The following is a 13,771-nucleotide window of genomic DNA, read 5'->3' on the forward strand; positions in this document are numbered from 1 at the left end:
TCGTGTGACAGAATTAGCACTGCATCAGTTAAAGGTTTAATTTTTGTTTAAACCTTGAAGTGCAACAACATTTTTAGCATAGTCAGCACTTGCAGAAGAAAAAAAACCCTCAATCCACATGTTTATTTTTTTGGCCTACCTCATTGTCTTTAATGCATTGAGAGGTGATTTAGTTTATGTGTTTTTGGAGGAAACCATTAACATTTAATTTAATCTTAATACCAAAACTATCAGATTGAAATTTGACTATTATTTTGTCAGAAGCCTCAGCAGGCCCAAGAAAACTGTCCGTGAAAGTGGGAAATAGTCCTACGGCTAATGCAGTCTGCTTTCTAAGGTTAGAAACGAGTTAGAGGACTTACATTTTACGTTTGTGCTTTGTACTAGATGCATGTCCTTTATTTCTCCTAAGTGAAAATGAAATTGTAAATACCTAGGCCACCAGATGAGTAAGTTTTTTCCTTTTCCTACTTGCTGTTTGTTGCAGCTGGTGGGCGATTAGGAATAAAAGTCTGGTGGAGTTTTCTTGAGACTGTCATTTATGTCTTCTACTCCAACTTTCTCCTTCACTGGCTGAGATTTCACTTAATGGAAGCAAGGATCACATCAGCCCCTCTAGCCAACACCAGCGCTGTGTTTGGGCATCACATTCAAAGAAGCAGTAAAACTGCTTCTTTCTCAGCCATCTGTCACTTAAAAAAAATGCCCATGCTTCACCTTAGAAGTAGTTGGAGTATTTTAAAGAGTAAAATGGTTAAGGAACTAAACGTTGGGAATAGGATAGAAGAAGAAATGTGTGCTCACATAATAGGTTCTCATACCTGACCTACCTCTGTCTTCATCTCAGGGTTAATCATATTTTATCCGTGTTTCAAAATCTTCCCAAAACTGCCGCATCTTTGCCTATGCCCTGCCTAACTTCTCTGTGCATATCGAACTCTATTCCCTAATGGCTTGGCATAGTATTACCTTCACTATTTTCTGTCAGGTACAGGGGCTGCATATGAGCTGAGATTGTTCTTAGATTTAACAACCATTTATTAAATTTGACTTCTGCTCTGCTCTTCTTCTCCAAAAAACTACCAAACATTGTGCTGTACAGAGCAGGCCCTCAGATTCTCTGGTCGTTTGCTTAAGTAGCATGAAAGATAAACTCTGGTGTTAATCCAAGGGAAAACCAGCCCTCCTGTGCTGTGTGGGACCAGTGAGGAAGGGGGTGGTCTAGCCAGGCCCCAGGCGGGGTGCAGAGCTCTACCACGCTGGGCATGAGGCCACCTTGTCCTATGACAGGCCCTTGATACTCACCAGTCCCCAGCTACGGCTTGGGTTGCTGTAGCAACACTGCAGGACCCTTGATTCCTAAGTCCAATCCTAGTTTCCTTGGTTCTAGGCAATTTGAATTAGATGTTGCAGCACAAAGTGATAAAAAAAAAAAAAAATCTTCATTTCTACTTTGGTCTAAGGCGTGAAGTTCTGGTAGCGTACTGCCAGAAGCTCTGTGGTGGGATGTGTATGAACCTTGAGCTAAGCAATCCTGCTGCTTTCTTACATTTGTTTAGACATAAGATATAACTACAGCCATTAGAAACGAGTGTTAAACAACTCCCCAATAAGTGATCCTGAATACATCCTTTATTCAGTTTTAACAGCTTTATTGACATACTCACATACCACACAATTAACTCTTTTAAAGTACACAGTGCAAGGGGCCTTGCCTGGCTCACTTAGGTGAGTGTGGTGTTGATAACACCAAGGCCATGGGTTCGGATCCCTATATAGGGATGGCCGGTATGCTCAGTGGCTGCGCGTGGTGCGGACACCGTGCTGAGCGTTGTGATCCCCTTACCGGTCCAAAAAATAAAATAAAATAAAAAAATAAATAAAGTACACAGTTCAGTGGCTCTTAGGGTTCCTCACTAACACAAGTTTTAAACATTTTTATTATTCTTTTTTTTTTTTTTTTTTTTTTTGTCGTTTTTTCGTGACCGGCACTCAGCCAGTGAGTGCACCTGTCAGTCCTATATAGGATCCGAACCCGCGGCGGGAGCGTCGCCGCGCTCCCAGCGCAGCACTCTACCAAGTGCGCCACGGGCTCGGCCCCATTTTTATTATTCTGAGAAGACATCGCACACCCCTTTGATGTTACCCTCCAATTACTCCCTCACCCCCAAAGCTTTACTCTGGTGCTTTGACTGGCTTCTGTCACTTAGCATAATGTTTTTTTGTTCACTCATATTATAGCATGTATCAGTACGTCATCTCTTTTCATTGGCACCCTAGGCTCTTAATGTGTGTCACTGGTGCCTTCCTTCAGCTTTAGGGCCAACTACCTCACCAACAGCCAGCTAGGTCTGCAGCCTCAGACAAAAGCCACGGAGTTAACCTTTCACAATTCAGGGGAAACAGCCCAAAGAGCCACCCCAGAAATGGATTCCTATTGAGGTGTGTTTTGGGTTTGAGCTTTTAGAAACCCAATGATCCCCTTCCCCTGATGGAATAGGGGCCCATTCTGGAAGCACAGCTGCCGTTCCTGCAGACTGTGTGCTGCCTGCATGAGAGTGAGCCTCCAGCCCATAGTTGAAATCAGGCTACTCAGGTTGTCCCTCCAGCAAGTGTGCTGTCCCTCAAGAAGGGAAATAGAACTGGCCATGCTGAGATGGGGTCCTCTTCTCATCCTGGCAATTACATGGACTGTCTTGTTTCAAAAAGGCTGTGTCTTGTTAGCACCTCATGTGTTTCTTACTGGCATCAAGGATATTTCCTCAGTGCTGCCTCCTGGAAGGCCTAGTTGTACCCTGACCTTCCTTTGCAGGGTACATCATTGAGTAAGTGTGGACACTAGTAAACTTCTGGGAACTTGGTGACGTTCTGATCAGTCTAACAAGTTGAGCAACCGCTGTGTGCTGAGCACAGTCTGAAGGTATGGTGCCCCTTTGGGGAAATGCAGAGGAGTTGACTAAAGGGGTAACTTGGAACAGTGCTTAGTGCATTCCAGATGTTAAAGCAGAGCCTTTAGTAACAGTGCATATGAAAGAAACTTACAGTCTTTAGCTACAACAGCATGTAGCTACCATAAAAGCTGGTGTGAGTTTGGACTGTGGATAAAGTTGTGAAATGAGAGAAGTCGACACCCCCATTGTAGTCATGTCACACGTGGATGCACTCCCAGTGGGGTCTGCAACAGCCTTGTCAAGAGGAGCCCAGCTGGAAAGGGCCCAAAAGCTAGGTCCAATAAAGATTGGTTGAAAGAAAGGGTGACAAAAATAATTGGTAGAAGTAATGTGAACCTCTACAGGTCATTCAACTGAGCAATGCATCCTGCTTTGGGGTTAGTAACAATGATGCTGATGGCAGTAGGGTTTTGTGTCTGTTTTCTGTGCACCACTCAGGGCTTTTGCACATGTCCCCTCAGACTGTAGAAGAGGACACTTGGGGACCCACTTGTTGACTTAAATTTATTTGGAGGAACATTAAAATGCAGGTAGAGTTAGGAAAAGTAGGTTGCGTATACAGGGGACAGAATGCCTGCAGTGTGAACGGGACAATCAGAATTGTCCAAGGGGATGAAATGGGCAACTTCAGAGGTTGGCCAGGCCCGTGCCTCTCAAGGTGGCCTTTGTTGGGATATAGAGGACCTCAGTTCCCTTCGGTGCCCTCCAACATCTGCCTGCCTTGGGGTGGGTGGGGGTAGGTATGTACCAGGGTGGCAAACAGTCCATGAGCCACTCGGAACACTCTTGAACCCATGTAAAGAATGGCTCTGCTATCCTTAGTAACATGAATGTACTTTTGAGCAAACAGGTGTTCAGGTACCAGTCTGCAGAGTTTCTGTGGGTGCAGCAGAATTGCGTTTGGCAGTGGCAGAGGATGGAACTTTCTGCAGGACCCGTGGATGTGTCTCACTACCCCAATCCCCCCTCCTCTGGGTCCTCTCCATGGAATGATCACCACTCTTGATTCTTCCTTCCCATTAATGCTGCCGGCTCCCTTGTGAACCTACAGCAACCAAGTTAGGAATTCTGCAGACCTTCCCACCACAGGAAATGGGCAAGTCCAGCTGGATTTGAGATCAGACAAAGTTGTTCCATCTGTCTGGCCCTGGAGAGCTTTCTACATTTAGTCAACCCTTGAGGTTGCTAAAGAGAAATGACTGCCTGTTCCCAGACCCAGGTCTGTCTCAATTTTCAGTCTTACTTAAACATGGTATGCCAATATATAAAGCTTATTAAAGAAGCATTGATGTGAATTTTAGGTCCAAAGTCATACGTTCTTCAAAGGTCAAGTACTGAGAACAGATACTGCTTTGCTATTGGAGTTTATGGATATCATCTGTCAAATGTCATTGTCAAGTTTCTTATTTTTTGTTTTTAGTTCTTTGATGTCCACAGGCATATGATCACAATTTTTAAACAGTTACCCTTGCAAGATAACTTAAAAAGTATATGAAGGCAGCAATCTAGGGATTATTTTTTCGTGATTCAGGGTTATCTCAAGAAGTCAACCTGCAACACAAGCTGTCATTTTTGTTGGTCTGTAATGTAGATCTATACATTTAATTGTGCAATTTAGAGTTTTTAAATATATTTCACAATATTATTTCAGCATGTAATCAATAGTTTTTTGAAAAGGGGGATAGTTTACATTCTTTTTTTCATACTAAGATTTTGAAATGTGTATATATTCCACACAGCACATCTCAGTCACTGCGAGCCACATTTTCAGCACTAGATAGCCATGTGTGGCTAGTGGCTTTATATACAAAGTATTTTTAAAAGTTCATGGAAAGGTTTCTATTACCTTTTTTTTTTTTTTTTTGACAGCTGGCTGCTATGGGGATCCAAACTCTTGCTTTTAGTGTCATCAGCACTGAGTTCTACCAACTGAGATAACTGGCCATCCCCCCACATTATCTTTCCATTTTATTTTTCCATGAACTTTTTGAAGTATCCTTGTACATTATCGTGATTAATCTCCACCTAGAGTCTTTTGAGATAAGCACTTTTGTCTGCCTCTTCCCGAGCTCACAAAAGTTAAATAACCTGCTGGAGTCATTTTATAATTTATTAATGAGGAGCCAGAATTATGACCTTGTTTGCTAATCTCCAAAGGCTGTTTTTTCCATACTTCAGTGCATATTATTTTGATTAGTTTAAGGGAGTTTTAAACACACTCATTCTTCTGAGTTAAAGGCTTGCAGAATAACTGAGACATGGTTCCACTCGAATCTCAGCTGGGATGTGAGCCTGGGGTGGGGTGGGATTCTGATCCATCTCATTCATTCACATTTTCATCAAGAAACCTTGATTTTAGAAAATGGGTTTTTCCTCCCATCTACAAAGATTTGTCCCTTGGCTTTATTAAAACAAACACGAGAGAGACATAGATAGGCACAGGACATAATTTGCAAATCACAAGGGGGCTAATCTGGTTGTCCTGGAGCCTAAGGAGACCTCACTCTTCCCTGAGGGACTGACGTGGCATGTTTTAACACTGAAAGTCTCCCTGCTGCATTATTCATTTACTCAAGGCCATGAGGAAGGATATCAACTGGGATTTTTTTCACATATTCCACAAGGAGTCAAGTGCTGTAGGATCTGTTCCTGAGGCAGGTGGATGTTTTAGACAGAATGCCCTGTCCTGTGTCGGGGACAGTGCTCAGTCAGGAACCTCTGAGTCACTGGATGGGAGTGAACTAGGGCCCATCCTGCTGGGAAATGAAGTTGTCGGGGACTTCTTGTAGTTTGAGGAAAACCCTTTCCACCATTACGTCCAGACACAGGTTTCTGCTGTTGTGTAAGCTGTAAAAGAAGGAATGGAACAAAGACCCATGTGGTAGGAACTGAGAAGTGGAGCGGTAGCCAGTAGCTGTGTAACCTGGAGTGCTCATGGTGTGTTCCCATATGATGTGGTCACTGAGCAACAAAATTTTGAGTGTCACGTTCTCAAATCACTCTACTGTTTCCATAATTCAGGTTCTCTCCTTAGAGTCCAAGTGAGAATCTTCCTGGTGTTGAAATACAATTCTGTTGTCTTAATTTATAATCTTAATTCTAGAAAGCTAGTTGCAGGTGTTTTTACCACATCATTTACGTGGAAGCCATCATTTTGAGTTGGGAGTAACATAAGAGAGTGCTTAGCCTGGAATCTGCCAGAAGTAATGGCTTCTTATCATGTGGGATTGAACCTTACACAACATTCCTCCAACATAGGAAATCAAGTTCAGTTTTCTGAGAGTCTCCTTTTTAACCTACATAAAACTAAATGTAAAGCATCTGCATCAAAATAAGTGTTTTATGATTTTATGAATTAAAGCGTCGATTCAATAAATATCTATGAAGTACCATACTTTGTATGATCCCCTGTGTTACATGCTGAGGTTATTGTTCATAGTGAGGGAAGAGAATCAGACTTTAGTTCAGATTCCAAAACGAAGTTCACTGTAAGAAATTGAAAAGACGTGGTGCATCGAGAACCCTGTGGACCACCGAGAAGAGTCCAGGACAGGCTCAGGTGAAGAGGGGCTGTGCAGCCTTTCCAGGTATCACCAAGCCTTGAGAATTCATCAGATCCCCTGAATGGTTGGTGAAAACAGGGGGCTGGGTCTCACCCCCCCGAGTGAGCTCCTGATTCTAAAGATCTGAGGGGGGGACCAGGGAATTTGCCTTTCTAACAAATTTCCAGGTGGTGCAGGTGGTCAGAGGACCACACTGATCCATAGAAATCAATAGCAAAAATAGGACAATTAAGGACATTGGCAAATGTGTTAAGGCAAATTCAAAATCATAGAATCAACACCCAGCAGAGAGAGTTCAGGCCAGAGTGGAGAGAGGCTGTCACTTGCTCACACTTCCTAAACCTCATTGGAAAATTCCTTAGTGAGAAGGAATCAGAGACTGACACCCAGATCTGTTGTCTGTCATTATTGATATAATGTATGTTTCACACTTTCAGCTGTGAGAAATACTAGAACAGCTTGTATTGATTCTTTTCACCCCAGCTAGCCCTCCCAGGGGCAGTGATGGATTTTGCATTTCAGGGTCCAAACAAGGCACCTGGAAGACAATTTCACTGCCAAAACTTCTGTTTAAGAGTCCAGGTCCTCTGGGGAAGTTTGGTGGGGAGAGGGAAAGAGGGATCTGTTATGGACCTGTTTTGCTCCCCACCTCCCCACCCCAACCAAATTCATATGTTGAAGCCTTGACCCCCAGTGTGACTGTATTTGCAGATAGGACCTTCAAAGTAGTAATTAGGTTAAATGAGGTCATAAGGGTGGGGCCCTAATCCAATAGGACTGGTGTCATAAGTAGAGGAAGAGACAATAGGATGTGTATGTACAGAAGAAAGACCACGTGGAGACAGTGAGAAGGCAGCTATCTACAAGCCAAGGAGAGGCTTTAGAGAAACCAACCCTGCTGGCACCTTGGTCTTGGATGTCCAGTTTCCCGAACAGTTACAAAAAGAGTTTTTGTTGCTTAAGCCACCCAGTCTATGGTAGTTTGTTATGGCAGCCAGAGCAGAATGACACGGTCCACCCAAGGTGAGAGGGTGGGCCTCCTGAAGCTGGTGAAGGGGATGGGTTCAGAAGAGGAGTTCTGCAGGTGCAGACTTGTCCAGCCCCCACCAGGTGGCAGGGCCTCTGAAGAGGTGAGGTGTCATGGAAATGTGTGGTCACAGGAGGCAGAGCCCCAGGTGACAGATCCCATAAGCTAGAATAGTGAATGTTCCTGTGGACTGAAGACTGCAGACCTGCCTCCTGCTTTCAGTTGACTCCATAAGCCACAAAGGTTCTGGGACAGTCTTACAGAGAAGCAGCCATCCCCAAACATGATGGACGTTGAATTTGTCAACATTTTAACCAGAGGGGGCTTGGATCAGATTGGATCCGATTGCTTAAAATAATGTGCCACTTCTTGCCCTAATGGAGCAAATTCATGTCTACTACAGAATGTGTAAGAAAATAGTGGCTAAGCTTATACTTTAAAAAACATTTCATTATGGAAAAACTTAAATATATACAGAATTAACAAAAAGAATGGACCCTTATGTATCTATCACCCTGCTTCAACTATTATCAATTTATGGCCATATTTTAAATCTATTTTCCCACCCACTTTCCTCATGTATTATTTTGAAGCAATTCCCAGACATTACATCATTTTATCAATAAATGTTTCAGTATCCATCTCCAAATCTACCAAACCATTATCCCACCACAAAAAACTAACAAAAATTCCTTAATTTCATCAAGTATTCATTCGGTATTCAGATGTCCCTGTTCAGCTCACAGTGTTTCTTTCTTTCTTTTTTTTTTTTTAACGGTGTCTTTGGACCAAGATCTAAATAAGTTTAGCACATTGTAATTGGTTGGTACATCCCTCTTTTTAAAAGTATTGTCAGGAATATTGATGCCCAAATGGCCCCAGCTTTGGCCAGTGGTCTCTTCAAGTTGGCTCTTGGGTATTTTAGTTGGCTCTTGGATAGTGGTCTTTGCTTGTTTTCTTGCGTTCAGGCGTGACACGTTCCAGGTTCAGTTTGTGCATTGCCTCCCGGGCCTGGAATCGGCCATTTCTCCAGGACTTGAGATTCTTGTCATGGGAAATCGTATTTGGGGACCACAGTCTGGTGGTGGTTTTGCTCATTGCGACAAAGTTGGTCATTTTTCTGGGTCTTTTCAATGTAAAGAGGATTTTTTTAAGTGATAGAAAATGCATCGTGGATTTATACTGAAATTCAGAATGATAGGGTATTTCTTTAACCTCTTCAGTATCATCATCTGCCTCTCTTTTCTCTTACCTCAACAGTCCCATTGCCAGTAACACCAACAGTATCATTCATTTGCCAGGATACCCATACCACAGGTTCAGAATAATATCACAATGATCACTAGTAATGTGATTACTGAAAACAATTTAAGGTTTGTTTGGGAGTGGGTTTTGTTTTGTTTTTTTGTCCTTAGAGTGGTTATGCTACCAGCTTGGTATTTCATTTTGCTTTACATTTTTAGGGATTGCTTTTAGTTTTATAATTGTATAAAATATCGCCTTGTTCTAAAGTCAAATCTACAAAACAAAATCTAGTCAGAGAATTTAAGCTTCCTTCCCTCCATCAGTGTCTTCCTTATCACTGTAACTATTTTTATGAGTTTTTCATTTATTCTTCCATTTTAGAAAAATATATAAGCAAATGTGTTTGTATATTTGTATTCACTCCTTGCTGACCTCACTTTCCCCGCATGCTTTATTTAATAATATTTTCCAGAAATAACTCCATAGCCACACAGAAAGATACTTTGCATTTTTTTCACAACTGTTTTGAGGTACAATTTTCATACCATAAAATTCATCCATCTGAAAGGTCCAGTGAGTGAGTGTCAGTCTGTTTATGCAGTAATGCAGCTGTTGCCCCAATCCATTTTAGAGCATTCAGTACCCTGGAGAGCCCTTCCTGCCTCTCTGCAGCCAGTCCTTGCTCCCACCCTGGTTCCACTGCTGCTGACAGCCGCATAGGTCCCACTGGGTGGCCCTCCTGACAGGTCTGGTCTTTCCATTCATTCTAGTCTTTTGCTACTTACATGATCCTTCAATAAATAACCTTGTGCACATGATTGAATTTTTGCCACCATATCTTTGGAATAGACTCTTGAAAGCATTTCTGGGTCAAATGGTAAATGAACATGTAATTTCTCTAAATGATGCCCAGTCTCCCTCTGACGAAGTCATACCATTTCTCATTCCCAGCAAAAGTGTAGGAAAGTTTCCCCACAGCCTCGCCAACAGAATGTATTAAACTTACAAGTTGTATCTCAATATTGTTTTTATTTGTATTTCTCTTATACAGTTGATAATTTGCCAGGGAATAAAATTCCATAGTAACATAAATTTCCCTCAGAATTGTGAAGATATTGTCCCATTTTCTTCTATCACTTTGTTGTTGCTGATGTGAGGATTCTGTACCAGTATGATTGTCATTCCTTAGTACTTGAAAGTTTCCCCTTCTGGAAGCATCTTGGATTTTTCTTTTATCGCTTGTGTTTGGAATACTTTGATTTTATTTCAGATTCATTTATTGGGATTTTTTTCAGATATTCTAGTTGACATTAAGTCGTCTCTCTCAATCTGAAGTCTGATGATCTATTATTTTGTTCCCTACTTTCACTAACTCTGACGTGGCAGGAATTCATGAGTTGTATGTTCTACCTGGAGGATTCGCTCTGTCTCATTTTTTTCTCTTTATCTTCTTGATTAAAGTTTTTGACTTTCTGTTTCTGCTTATTTTCTGAAAAATCTTGACTCTGACTTTCATCCTCTTTACTGATTTGCTTTTTATTTTGGCAATCTTTTTTTATTTTTTTAAGCTCAGGCAAGAGCATCAGAATAGTATGTTCCAGACCACTGAGAACAATTAGAATTTTTTTTGTCAAAAAGAATACAAAACAAATCTTTTGAAAGCATTGGACTTAAGGGGCTGTGGTGCCAGAGAGAAGGAAGGACTCAGAGGTGAGCCTGGTATTCTGTAGTGCTGCTACTCTTGAGAGGTTTGCTCATTTGAACGTGTTATGGTCCAAAAGCAGCAAATAGCAACTAGTAGGCTAGGAACCAGAGGTGAGCTTTCAGCAGTCTCATAGTAACTGGAGAGAAAAAACACAGTTGTCAGGGCTACCAAAGAGGCTAAGACTTGAAAGTCTAAGGTCCCAGAGAAAGAAAAGCCAAATTGAGATGAACCAACATTTTTTCTCTCATTTTTCTCCTCATACAATTGCTGATTCATACACAGCATGGATTCACACTAAGAAGCTAGGAAATGAAGCAGAGCTTTTGGCAGTCTTATGAGTCTGGAGAGAGAAAAATTTCAGTTAATGGCCCACTAAGTAAGAGAGGCTCTAGTGAACACCCCAGGCTTCCTGTTAGTACCATGTAAGAGCTACATCCTAGGAAGGGAAAACCAAAAAAAGTCTGGCCCTCACAAAAAACTATAACTCAACTTTGAATCAACTAAATTCCAGACTAGATAAGGTGATTTTTCCCTGCTCTAGCTGCCTTCCAGAAAGCAAAATAGATTCTCTTCTGAGGAAAATAACAGTAGTGAGCCTCAAGTTTTGTCTACAGTTTTTCATACAAAATGTTCAGCATGCAGTAAAAAACTATTAGGTGTCCCAAGAAATGGCAAAAGAAAATTAAATAAACCAGTAAAAAATATAGAAAGAAACCTGCAGGGGATGCAGATACTGGGTTAAATTTGATCATTTAATTATCATGTTCAACAAAATAGAAAAAAGATTGGAAATACTTGCAGAGAACTGGAACCAATGAAATACAGTCAAATGGGAATTTGATGATAGAAATTACTGTTAAAAATTCCATGGATGTGAAAAGAAAACTCAAAGAATGAGAAAATATATTTGCAAATCACATATCTGATAAGGGGTTAATATATAGAATATATAAAGAACTCTTACAACTCAACAACAACAAACAACAACCTGATTAAAAAATGGGCAATGCCCATGCTCTCCTGAGCCAGGGTGGTGAGGGGCCTTGGGCCTTGGCCATGCCCCCTGACACACCCAACCAGCCCACTGATTACCACAAAGCCACAGCAAGAAGGGCCCCAAGTTCCCAAGCTGAGACCCTTGGGGAAAGGGCTTTTTGCCACACCCCCATGACATCTCTACCCAGCCTGGGAATGACCAAGCCACTGCTGGAAGCCCCCTGGTCTCCACTGTGGGAATGAGGGGGCTGCCACAGGCCTCAATCCTGCCCCTCCTTCCTCCTCCTTCCATCCCATTTCCTTCCCCTTTCCCCTCTCCCCCTCCCTCCCAACTGCTATGCAGCAGCATCACAAAATGTAAAAAAATAATACATAAAAATAAAAAGAACTCCATTTTTTTAAAAAAGGGGTAATGGACTTGAATAGACATTTCTCCAAAGAAGATATTCAAATGGCCAAGAAGCACATGAAAAGGTGTTCAACATCACTAATCATTAGAGAAATGCAAATCAGAACCACCATGAGATGCCACTTCACACACATCAGGATGGCTACTATTAAACAAAACACCCAAGTATTCATCAGCAGATGCATGGATGAACAAATTAGGTATATCCATACAATGAAACATTCAGCCTTAAAAAGAAAGGAAATTATGACACATGTTACAACATGTGTAAACCTTAAGGACATTACACTAAGTGAAATAAGCTATTTACAAAAAGACAATTACTGTATGATTTCACGTATGTGAGATACCTCATATAGTCAAATTTACAGACGCAGAGAGTAGAATGGTGGTTGCCAAGAGCTGGGGGAGAAAAGAATAAGGGGTTGCTTAATGATTATAGTTTTAGTTTTACAAGATAAGAGAGTACTGGAGTTTGATTGCACAACAATGTAATGTACTTAACACTATTGAACACTTAAAAATCATTAAGGTGATACATTTTATGGTATGTGTTTTTAAAAAATGAAATAATTTTTAAAAATTGTAAAAGCGAACTCCACAGATGGAATTAACAGTAGGTTAGATACAGCAAAATAGAGAATTAGTGAGCTGTAAGATATGTCAATAGCAAATACACAGAATGAATTAAAGAGAGAGAAAATGAAATATACAGAAAAGAGCATGAGTCAAGTGGGACACAGTCCAAAAATCTAACAGTTGTGGAAGCTGAAGTCCCAGAAGAAGAAGAAAATGAAAATGGTGCAGAAGCCGTATTTGAAGAGATTTCAGGCAATGATTTTTCCAAATTGATAAAATACATTAAGTGACAAATTCAAGTCTCTAATCCCCAAGCAAGAAGAAAAACAACACACACAGGCACATCATTATAAATCTGCTGAGTATCAGATAAAGGGAAAATTTTAAAAGCAACTAGAAGAAAAAGATAAATTGCAGTCTATCTTCATTATTCGCTGATCCCATATTTGCTAACTTAAAAATCAGTATTTATATGCTTTCAGTCATTCACAGACATGTACAGAGCAGTGAAAAATTTGAGTTGTCCAACATTTCTGAGCACCTGCTAACCACAGATCTTTTTGCTGTCTCCCTTTTCCAGAATGTCATAGAGTTGCAGTCATACAGTATTGTAGCCTTTTCAGGCTGGCTTCTTTCACTTAGCAACTTAAGGTTTCTCCGTGTCTTTTTTTAGCTTGATAGTTCATTTCTTTTTATTGCTGGATAATATTTCATTGTATGATGTACCAGTTTGTTTATCCATTCTCCTCTTGAAGGATGTATGGATTATTTCCAATTTTTTGCAATTATGAATAAAGCTGCTATAAACATTTGTGTGCAGATTTTTGTGTGGACATAAGTTTTCTACTTATTTAAGTATATACCGAGGAGTGTGATTGCTGGATTGTGTGGTAATGGATGTTTAGTTTTGTAAAGCACGGCCAAACGTTTCTAGAGTGGCTGCACCATTTTGCACTCCTACCAACAGTGAGTGAGAGTTCTTGCTGCTTCACATCCTCATCAGCATTTATTCTTGTCAGTATTTGGGGTTTTAACCATTCAAATAGGTGTGTAGTAGTACTTTTTAGTGGTATGGTTTTTAATTTGGGGTTCCACATACGTTTTTTACTTATTTATTTTAAGTTCTCAATATACATTGCAGTTGATTATCATTACCTGTTACCTGTTCCTCTTTCCCCCTCCCTCTTCCCCTCCCCCCACATCATATCCGTTCACTTGTCTTAACAAGTTTCTTCTTCTTATTATTGTTAATTTATTACAAATATTCATGAGATATAAAGCTGATTTTCCCCCCTC

The sequence above is a fragment of the Cynocephalus volans genome, chromosome 14, assembly GCF_027409185.1.
Source record: "Cynocephalus volans isolate mCynVol1 chromosome 14, mCynVol1.pri, whole genome shotgun sequence".
Classification (NCBI taxonomy): Eukaryota; Metazoa; Chordata; class Mammalia; order Dermoptera; family Cynocephalidae; genus Cynocephalus; species Cynocephalus volans.